Source organism: Nylanderia fulva, unplaced genomic scaffold (genome assembly GCF_048542155.1).
Source record: "Nylanderia fulva isolate GAGA-0341 unplaced genomic scaffold, ASM4854215v1 Scaffold491, whole genome shotgun sequence".
NCBI classification, from domain to species: Eukaryota; Metazoa; Arthropoda; class Insecta; order Hymenoptera; family Formicidae; genus Nylanderia; species Nylanderia fulva.
Genome location: NW_028190578.1, coordinates 36,255 through 48,499, shown reverse-complemented (window position 1 = coordinate 48,499; position 12,245 = coordinate 36,255).

The window sequence follows — 12,245 nt, the reverse complement described above, 5'->3', positions numbered from 1 at the left end:
GTAAACCGCGATGAGTCTAACGAAAAATTAGATCAATTCTATTCAAATCGACCAGGCAGTAATCGAACAGTGTGGAGGCGAGATCAGATGATCAACGTTATGAAAGTTCTGCAGGAAATTCAGGTTCCAAGTACTAAAAAGACAGTATCTCATTACCATTACGCGAAGAAGTATGAGCTAGCAAAAATTGGAACGGAATCGTATGTAATTTTAAAACGGAAAACTTCGAATGAGCCAGTTATTTACGTAATAGCGATGGAGGATTACTACGATAAATTGTTAGAAGCTCACATTCAAACAGGCCATGGCGGAAGGGATAAGATGCAGTGTTACATTAAAGAAAAGTACAGGATAACGAAGGTGGCTTGTGAAATATTTGTGTCTTGCTGCGGGACATGTAACAGAAAGAGGGTTGCTCCAAAACGAGGAGTTGTGATAAAACCAATACTGAGCGATGGATTTAATGTTCGCGGACAGGTGGATTTAATTGATTTCCAATCTTGTCGCGATGGTGAGTTCAATTGGCTACTAAACTACCAAGATCACGCTACCAAGTTTTTGCACCTTTGACCCTTGAGATCCAAGCACGCAGCTAACGTTGCTGAAGAATTGTCGAAAATCTTCTTTACATGGGGAGCCCCGACTATTTTGCAGAACGATAATGGTCGAGAATTCGTGGCTGCAGTAATACACGAACTTGTTTCCATCTGGCCTCACTGCAGGATTGTTCATGGGCGTCCGCGACACCCACAGAGTCAAGGTAGTATTGAAAGGTCAAATGCGGACGTTGAAAACATGTTAAGAGCCTGGATGATCGATAATGATTCGATAAATTGGGGTCATGGTTGCTACAAAGTACAAGTAATGGCTCTCATATATATAATTAAATTAATATTGTGTTCTTGAATACATACTTGAAAATTTACATACTTTAAATATTGATTTCAGTGGCAAAAGAATGCATCTCGACATAGAGTCATAAACAGGAGCCCGTACGAAGCTCTACTTGGACCGATAAAAAGCGGCATAAGAAATACATCTTTGCCTGATGAAATTTTAAATTTGCTTCAAACAGAGGAAGACTTGGAGCAAGCTCTGGAGGAGCAGAATGTACAATTGAACGCGAGGTAATTGACTTAAAATAAATATAATAGAACTAGATAAATATAATATAATAGAACTCATATAGTGATTTGAACTTTAGTGTTGAGCAGTGCGAAGACGTAGGCAAAAGAAAAAGAATGCGAGAGGATGAAGAAGAGGAAAGAGAGGGACCACAGAAAAAGCGACAGGTAGACGACTCGAGCAGTATACTTTGCACAAAGTGCAAAATGGAAATGCATAGCGACCGCGGACAGATTGCTACCTGTTCATTGTGCGCTAGGGGCGAACAGCTACTTGACACTCGGTCAAATTGTTTCGAGCGTCAAACGACAGAGGCCGAAAAAATGGTTACCTGTTCGAGTATCATTTTTCCACCCCTTCAGATCAATGACACTATTACATTATCTGTTCCCACTGTTGACCGTGGGCCTCTCGATTTTAATAACATATTTGGCGTTGTAACTGATACCAAAAATGACGTATATCAAATTGGAACTAAGAATGGGATATTGAAAGGATGGTTCCCCCGTATTGAAATTGCAAAATCGGGCACTAATCTTATTACCATGGCTGACGTTCCCAAAAATGTTCTTCTTACTTTGAGGGAAGCTGCTGCGAAGCAGTCGGCAAGTGGTGGACAGGGATATAAAAAATGCAATTGCAAAATTGCTAAAAATCAGTGTCAGACAAATAGATGTGCATGTTTTAAAGCAAAAATTCTTTGCAATTCTCGTTGCCACAGTAGCGCATCTTGCATGAACAAATAGTAATGTAGTAATAATTGTGTAGTAAATAAATTGACAACATATCGAGCTCCAAAACAAGCATTTCTCTAATCGCCTACAGCGCGCCAGGCCGTTAGGCGAAAAGCAGACTTCTCGTCTAACAGGCTGAATTTTCCAGGCCATTAGACTATATCGTCCTCGATTAGCCTAACAGGCGGCATTTAGCTAAACGCCTAGGTTTTTAGCTAATTGGCTAATTTCACTATCGGGCTACGACATATATATATATCATTCACATGTGTATGTATGAATATAATTACTTATCATTTACATGTGTGTGTATGAATATATTTACTGAGCATTCACATGTGTGTGTATAAATATATTTACTGAGTGTTCTAAATAAAACGTTACAATTTTTTATTTCTAAAAGTATAATTTTTAGAAAATAATGCTGCAAATAAATGTTTCAGTATTTCAACAGAAATATAAATACTTTGATGTTACAGAAATGTTTGTAGAAAGCAATTTTCAATATCATTAGTCAACTTGATAATTTGATATTGATTAGTCTAATAATAAGTATTTATGTAAATTGATTCCTTGTAACATATTCTGCATACAGAGTAAAAGTCAATAATTGAACGGTTTACGAGATATTTTATATAATCTAACATTATATCAAGAGACACGGTAGTGTCTCGCGACCAGTTAAGGGCGTAACGGAGACACCGTGTATCTTAACGCGAGTCGGACATTTGAGTCTTTATAATATTTCGAATCCTCAATAATGGCTGAAGCAATCGAGTTTATACTAGACTTAATCGATAGATTGAGTTCGAATTATATAATAAAAGTGTCTTTATTTCTGCTCTACGTGATTTGTAAGCAGAGATATATAAATGCAAAGTCGAAATATGAAAAATTTTTATTAAGAAACGTCCCCGTCATCATTATTATTATCATCATCGACCACGCATACATAGTAGTATCGTGCTACACGTATTCACACGTATACAACACATGCGCACACATATATCACACGTACACAACACATGCAAGATGCATGTAGTGGTAATTTTGTCCATCTCGCACGTTTTACAACAGATGGCGATAGTAGCGCTCCGCCATATCGGCAGCATGCGGGGTTATGTTGGCTAACTCTCTCTCTCTCTCTCTCTCTCTCTCTCTCTCTCACACACACACACACACACACACACGCACACACACACACACTCTCTCACCACGGGCAGAGGTGTACTGCTACGTGGTGCGTCCCCCAGGTGGCGGATAGGGGAATGCCCGAGAATCGCATTGCGAATAGGGTAGGAGTGAAATAAAGTAGCTCCCGCGGACCAAACACAACCCGATGTCAGTAGTCTAGCGTGCCCAGGATTGGAAGGCGACAGGGTATTGTCGTCGCTAGCGCTCCCCTGAGGGACCAGGTCCCACCTCAGGCGTAATTAGTGGCCTTACTACGGCAACCGGGGCTCTGCCGGAGCGGACTGTGTATTTCCCTAGGTTCTCGTGGGAACAGTATGGATAGTATAAATAAAGAAAATAAAACAAATGAAAGCATGAAGGAGTTAAATAAGGCGCTGGAGCGCCACGAAAACACGATCACTGCCCTGGCGGAGTTCATAAAGGGCAAGATGAACGTACATGGAGAGATCCGCAAGTATGTACCGACGCTGAGCAGCTCGTTCAAAAAGATCATCGGAGAAGTCGATAACGTCGGAAAATCAAACGGCACCACATCGGTAGGCGTAGTACAAACCTCACCGTCACTGTGCAGATGTTATTCGGAGACGACGATAAAGGACTCAGAAATCGAAGAAGATGGCAAATCGGCAACACCGAAGATCCGAAGAATTCGGAAAGTTAAAAGAAAAGAACGCTTTTCACCTCCGGAGATAAGCCAGGAGCCGAAAAAGTTGAAGACTAATGTAACGGACTCTGCCGTTATGCCAGAGCCTGAACCGAAGCCAAAGACGACACTTCCGCAAGGCCGCACTGAGTGGAAAGAAGTTAAAAAGAAAAAGCAACCGAAAAAGAAAGCAGCAACACGTCCTACTGCTCTAATCATTCGTCCAACACAGAAGGAACAGTATGCTGAGATCCTCAAAAGGGTTAAGAAAGATGCTTCCGCAGATCGTATAAGCCAATGTGTGGATAAAATTAGAAGAACCAATACGGGGGATATGCTTCTTATCCTAGCGAGAAACCAAACAGGTGACTCGCAGGAGATGAGAAATACTATTTCTTCAGTCCTTGGAGAGGACGCTACGGTGGTCTGTAAGGTACCCGAACAGGATCTAGAGATCAAGGACCTTGATGAAACCACAACGGTGCCTGAAATCCTAGAAGCACTACAGAACATAGCTGGTGAAGGACACCATATCTCTGAAGACTGCATCAAGTCCCTCCGCAAAGCATACGGAGGGACACTTACGGCGTCAATTAAAATGGAAGCAGGATTGGCCAGAACCTTATCAGAACGGCGAAACATTAAAATAGGTTGGGTCAACTGTAGAATAAAAGCTACTCAAAGACCTATAAAATGCTTCAGGTGCTGGCACTTTGGTCATGTTGCAAGCAAATGCAGCAACAAAGAAGACAGATCGAAGACTTGCGCCAAATGTGGAGAAATTGGCCACAAAGCCAAAGAATGCAGTAAGGAAGCCCGATGTGTTCTCTGTGTGGCTAATGGAAATACTGAAGACTGTGCTCACATTGCAGGATGTGGTAATTGCCCTGTATTTAAAAAAGCCCTCCAGGTGGTAAGGCGGCCCCAAAAATGATTAGAGCGCTGCAAATCAATCTCAATCACTGTGAGATTGCCCAAGACCTACTTATGCAAACTGCACGAGAGCTAAAGTTAGATATAGTTCTAATCTCAGAACCCTATAAGCAGCTCAGTAGCCTAAACTGGATCACCGATGTGCATGAAAAAGCTACCATCTGGGCATGGGGCACGACACCTCTCCAGGGTAGCCAAAGAAAGGGTTCCGGATTTATAAGAGCCAAATTCGAGGGCATACAATTTTACAGTTGTTATGCACCACCTAGCCTAACACAGGAAGAGTTTGCTGAGTTCCTGGACCAATTAGTGGAAGATGCCCGAATGTACTCTCCTGTAGCCATTGCTGGAGATTTTAACGCATGGGCTGTAGACTGGGGTAGTAAAGCGACCAATACGAGAGGCTGCCTGCTTTTGGAGGCGATGTCGCTACTGGACGTCGTCTTACTCAATACAGGCGATAAGAGGCGAGGCGAGTTCAATTGTTGATCTGACTTTTGTTAGCAGTACACTGGCAAGAGGAAGTAACAGTTGGGGGGTCTCCGATATTTACACCGCTAGCGACCACTGTGCCATATACTGGGAGGTATCACCTAATAAATTGTATGCAAATAGAGTACAAGTACCATGTACAAGAGTTAATCCAGTGGGCTGGAGAACTAGCACGTATGATCCCGGCCTGTTCAAGATAGCACTTGAAGATCGACCGTTGCTGGGCAAAAGCGCAAGTGAAAAGGCAACTGAAATCACATTGAGACTGACTAAGGCCTGCGATGCAACAATGCCACGGCGACACAGTAACAAGCGATTTCTACCGGTGTACTGGTGGAATGAAAACATCTCTGAGCTGAGGATAAAATGTGTAAAGGCTCGCAGAACGGCTCAACGGGCTCGGAAAACGCCACTATTTGAGCAGCTTTACAACCAGTATAAAGAAGCACGGTTAAAATTAAATAAAGCCATTAAAGAGAGCAAGAAAAACACATGGACCATGCTATTGGAAGAGGTTGAGAAGGACCCATGGGGCAGGCCATACCAGATTGTCGTTAAGCAACTGAGACAAGAAAAATCAACGCCCACCTGTCCTATTCTACTGCGAAAAATTGTAAGTGTCCTATTCCCGACGCAACCAAAATCCTCCTTCCAACTTGGGGTTGAGGAATCAGAAGAGATCCCACCTATAACGGAGAAGGAACTAATGCTAGCGTGCGGTAGGTTTAGAAATAACAAAGCTCCAGGACCAGATGGGATTCCCAACGTAGCCCTCAAACAAGCTGTTACGGCAACACCAGGAGTTTTCTTGGAGACCTACAATGCCTGCTTACTGGAACGCACCTTCCCCACTTTGTGGAAACGACAGAGGCTAGTATTCCTCCCTAAAGGAAAGAAGCCACTAGACGAGCCATCATCATACCATACCGACCACTCTGTATGCTGGATACTGCGGGGAAGATCCTGGAACGCATTATCCACAACAGGATCAAAGAAGCGGTCGAACCCCAACTAGCCGACTCACAGTTTGGCTTCAGAAAAGGCCGGTCTACGCTAGATGCCATAGAGCAAGTAGTCAGCACGGCAAAACAAGCAGTGTCTGGGAAAAGATGGAAGGGGGGCTCCATAAAATATTGCTTGGTTGCCACGTTAGACATTAAAAACGCCTTCAACTCAGCGAAATGGGAAATTATCATAGAAGCTCTTAATTCACTGAAAGTACCTTTATACCTACGAAAAATAGTCGCTAGTTACTTCTCTGACAGGGTTCTGACATACACCACGCAAACCGGGCGAGAGGAGTATAAGGTTACTGGTGGCGTCCCGCAAGGGTCAGTACTAGGGCCACTTTTATGGAACGTCATGTACGATGGACTTCTGAAGCAAAATCTATCATCCAGTGAAACTAAACTCGTTGCATTTGCTGATGATCTAGCGGTTGTGATAGTAGCGAAATACCTGAAGGAAGTGACATGGACATTTGAAAGAACGTTCCAAATAATTACTCAGTGGATGAAGTCGGTCGGGCTAGAACTCGCTGAGCAGAAGACGGAGGCGGTTTTAATTACTGGCAGGAGAGTCGCAGAGACCATCACGCTCAATGTCGGGAACTCTGAAATTGCAACTCAAACAGCTATTCGATACTTAGGAGTAATAATCGACCATAGGCTTAACTTCAAAGAGCATGTGGAGACAGCTACAACGAAAGCGTCCCTAGTGACAGCCAAACTATGCAGACTCATGCCTAATGTCGGAGGTCCCAAACAAAATAGAAGAAAGCTACTAGCGTCGGTGACAGCATCTGTGCTCATGTACGGTGCACCCATATGGTCTGAGGTGCTGAGCAAACAAGAGTCCAGACGGAAGCTTGCCTCAGTCTATAGAGTCAGGTCAGCACACTCCGAGTAGCCAGCGCCTTTCGTACAGTTTCGGAAAATGCGGCATGCGTGATAGCGGGTATGGTTTCCGTTACGATTCTTGCAGAGGAAAGGAAGAGTCTGCGTCAAAACAAAAAATGCAGCTCGCACCTGACTATGGTGGAGCTTCGAACCCAGGGAAGACTGAAGAGCTTGCAACAGTGGCAATTGCTCTGGGATACGTCGACGAAGGGAAGATGGACCCACAGGCTAATACCAGACCTAGAGCCATGGGTAAACCGGAACCATGGAGAGTTAAACTACTACCTGACCCAGATGATATCCGGCCATGGCTGTTACCGGGCGTACCTTCATAGGTTCAAACACGAAGATTCCCCTGAATGTCCCAACTGTGTAGGGACAATTGAAGATGCAGAGCACGTCTTTTTCGTGTGTCCTCGTTTCATGGAAGCCAGGAAGTCATGGGAAGATGGAATAGGATGCAAAATCTCTCCTGAAAGTATGATACCCACCCACAATGTTAATCTCGTCTCCAGCCTGGGAGCTTACAAGTACTTACGCTACGACCGTGTTAAAGGAGCTGCGGAAAATAGAGCGCGAGCGGAAGAAGCTGGCCTAAACAGCCACTTTAACAGAGAAAGCTGCGGCTAAATCATCCCCCCCGCGAAGTTATGCCTGGCGGCCATGCCGCGGGGACCAAAGAAACTGGTGAAAGAGGGCTATTTTTAGTCGGTATTGTCGTTAAGATTGAGTCCGACACTCTGTACGCAAATGTATTTTCTAACCTCTTAAAAAAAAAAAAAAAAAAAAAAAAACACACTCTCATTCTCACTCACTTACTCACTGTTCGTCTTGTGTACTTATTTAGTACATTCATGATTAAACATCTATATGCATTAATGTGAAATTTACTTACAATTAGTTTACTTGAAATATTCAATCTCTAAAGTGTTTATCTTATAAGATAGACAAAAAAATCTGAGTAAATAATAAGAAAAAAAAACAAGGATTATTATTGTCATAATTTTTTATCAATTAAGTACTCTCAACTATCCAATAATTAAATAAATACGTACAAATGTGCGCGCGTGTACACACATACACATATTGATATTAAAGAGATTGAAGGAGAGGAAGGAGAAGATAAAAATTTAAATATTCACATATATTTTCAAATATTATATATGAATTTATAGTTTACATATCTAATTAATAATGAATTTCTAATTATATTAAACATATCAAAATAAAGACATACATGTATTTATCAAATGAATAAAATTATTGAATACAGACTTAAAAAATTTATTAAACATAGACTTAAAAAATTAATTAATTAAACATATTCCAAATTTAGAAAAAATAAACTTTATTTATATATGCAACAGCTTTTTAAACTAAATTTTTAAATTCTATTTTATATTAGACAATTATCTCAATCAACATCTACGTCCACATTAGCTGCACTGCAGACTACCTCTACAGCCACATTATCTGCTCCGCGGATATAGCGTTATGCCAATACGATACATTACATGTACTTACTTACTTGCCTTTACTGTACCAACTCTTGTTCTTTCCACGTAATCATGTTTTTACAGTTATCGTTTGCTGTATATCTTCCAACTAACTTTATTTCGTGTGAAGTGTATTTAATTAATTAAATCTCTGAGAAAGATTGAGAAGATGAAGGGATAATTCAAACTATGAAGACATGGTTACATGGAAAAGACAAGAGTTGATACAATAATAAAGACATACATGTATTTGTATCCTGCTGGCATAAGGTTATAGAAGTTGATTGAGATTGAAAAATAATAATGAAAATAATTAAAAAAATAAAGACACATGTATTTGTATCGTGCTGGCATAAAGTTATAAAAGTTGATTGAGATTGAAAAATAATAATAAAAATAATTAAAAAAAGGAAATATTCAATCATCATTTAAAAGCATATTTGAAATCTGTAGAATAAACAGTTTTTGCAAAAAATGTGGAGCATTTGAGCTTAAGTAAGTCTAAAAATAAATGTAAACATCAATTAATAATAACTGATGTTATATATAATATATATTATATAATATATATAAACCAATTTGTTGCAATATTCACTATAAAAGGTTGTAAGGATAAGATGGCTAAAAGTGAATAATTTAAAAGATAGTTAACATAATTTTACATAAACTGAAATATTTCATAAAATAAAATATTTGTAATATTTCGAAGTTTATGTAAGATTATGTAAAAATTATACCTTTACAACTTTTTATAGTAAATATTGCGAGGAATCGATTTATATGAGAAAAATTAAGGTAATTCTATTTTGAAAATATAAGTAACCTTTAAATAACTTTGAAAATCGCCGTTTAGGAAAAAGTCTGTGTCAACTTTTTCTTTTTCGAAATCCTGCAACTTTTGTCTAAATTTAATAGAAAATGTATAAAAAATGCTCGACATTAGTACACACACACACATACACACATATGGGTAAATTTATATAAATAGGGTGCTTTAGGAGGAATGATCAGGATTCTAGGATATGATTGTACACATCATTTTAAGCAAAGAAGTTTAGATAAACATGTTTAATAATAATTGTTCTATTCCGGTCATAAAAATATACAAAAATGAATGATATAATCTCTAAAAACTCACCTTTAAAAAAAGGTAAAAAAAGGCGACCAGTTAAGGGCACGCCATTAACAAAAATTATCCATTGCAAACCCATGTAGAATCCTATCCTATTGCAAATCCATGTAGAATCCTAGGCAAAATTAACCATTGCAAATCCATGTAGAATCGTACCCATTGCAAACCTATGTAGAATCCTATGAAAAATTAATCATTGCAAACTCATGTAGAATCCTATGAAAAATTAACCATTGCAAACCCATGTAAAATTGTATTAAAAATTATCCATTGCAAGCTTATGTAGAATCCTACATTGCAAACCCATGTACAATAGAATTGTATGAAAAATTATCGATTATAAACCCATGTACAATCGTAACAAAAGTAATGAAATAAAAAAAAAATTGCGCCAAGTGAAAGTAGAAACTTGTACCAGTGGAAAATTAAAGTTGCAGACATATATAGAGTCGTATAATGAATCAGTAAAAATTTAAATTTGCAAATGTAGAATCGTACCATAAAAAAACTTATCTTTTAAAAAAAAAGATAAACAAGATGCCAAGTCCATGCGCCATGTGAAAAAAAATAAAAAAATTTTAGTTAAAAAAACTGGGCGCGCTGCTAAGTTTCAAAATTACAATGCACCTTAAAGTAACATTAATTAATTTAAACACAAAACATATTTTAACTGTAATGAGTTTAAAAGTAACAATTTAATTTTAATATTGTTAGAATATTATTTAGCAGCGCTCCCAGTTTTTTTAACTAAAATTTTTTTATTTCTTTTTTACATGGCGCATGGACTTGGCATCTTGTTTATCTTTTTTTTAAAATATAAGTTTTTTTATGGTACGATTCTACATTTGCAAATTTAAATTTTTACTGATTCATTATACGACTCTATATATGTCTGCAACTTTAATTTTCCACTGGTACAAGTTTCTACTTTCACTTGGCGCAATTTTTTTTTTTTATTTCATTACTTTTGTTACGATTGTACATGGGTTTATAATCGATAATTTTTCATACAATTCTATTGTACATGGGTTTGCAATGTAGGATTCTACATAAGCTTGCAATGGATAATTTTTAATACAATTCTATTGTACATGGGTTTGCAATGTAGGATTCTACATAAGCTTGCAATGGATAATTTTTAATACAATTCTACATGGGTTTGCAATGGTTAATTTTTCATAGGATTCTACATGAGTTTGCAATGATTAATTTTTTATAGGATTCTACATAGGTTTGCAATGGGTACGATTCTAGATGGATTTGCAATGGTTAATTTTGCCTAGGATTCTACATGGGTTTGCAATGATTAATTTTTCATAGGATTCTACATGGGTTTGCAATAGGATAGGATTCTACATGGGTTTGCAATGGATAATTATATTCAGTTGGAAAATGTTTAGTAAAAACATCAAGAAACAATTTAGCCATTAAATTTCAAGCAGACATTACACTTCTTTAAAAATTTGATCAGTAAAATTTAAATATAAAAAGATATATATTATATATACGTATACAATTTCTTAGTGCATTATAAAAATATAGTAATCTTACATATTATAATTTAATCAAAAAATACGTTTTAAATTTTAAATATATTTCCTTGGAACAATGAAATGCGTTTATAAAAATATTTTGGTGTCATTGTATCTATTTTGATCTTACTTAAATATTCAAAATTTGTATTGTTTCTTATAAACTTTGACATCACGTGCAACATGTTAATTTAAATTAAATAAATAATTAATTTTATATTATATATTCTACTTCGCATTGCAGCATTAAAATATTCTTGTGTCATCGTATCTATTTTGATTAAATATTCAAAATTGGTATTGTATCCGATAAACTTTGATACCATCTGCAACGTGTTAGTTTAAATTGAATAAATCATTTATTTTATATTGTATATCTTACTTCGAAAAATCAAAAATCAAGACTTTTTGAAGCTCATTAGTTAAATTATGATACCCACACATACGTATACTATTCTTGAAATAAGAAAACAAATATAATTTTATTATATATGATTAAAATTGAAAATATAAGCTTTTAATTTGGTGAAAATAATTAAATATGACTTGTGATTAAAGATATCTGTGCACATGCGCTAAAGAAGACAAGAAATGTTCGGCAAGTTAAAATTTAAAAAAATTCGAAACTCGTCATAATTTTAGTGTAATAGATCCTAATAACGAAACCATTATTTGTTAGTCCTAAAAAATGAGTTTAGAGGTGCAACCATCCGTTAAAAGATTAGTTTTTACATTCCGAAGCGAATATTTTTGAAACGAATAAAAATATAATAGATTTTAATGTTCAAATAAAAGTCTTATAGCTTTAAATGTACTTTACAAAGGTATGCTTGAATTTAAAAAAATGATAAAATTTTTCAAAATATCTCCCTCAATATTTTTTATATTTTGAAAAATTTTGAATTATATATATTTTAATGCTTATGTGTTATGTCAAATTCAACCATATATATAATAAAATTATGTTGCGGAAATTAGTTCTTGAGGAATAAAATAAAGACAAAATACGAAGGAGAAAAAAATTTATTGCTGCTTGATTCATGGTTAGGACACTGTCCGGAACAAT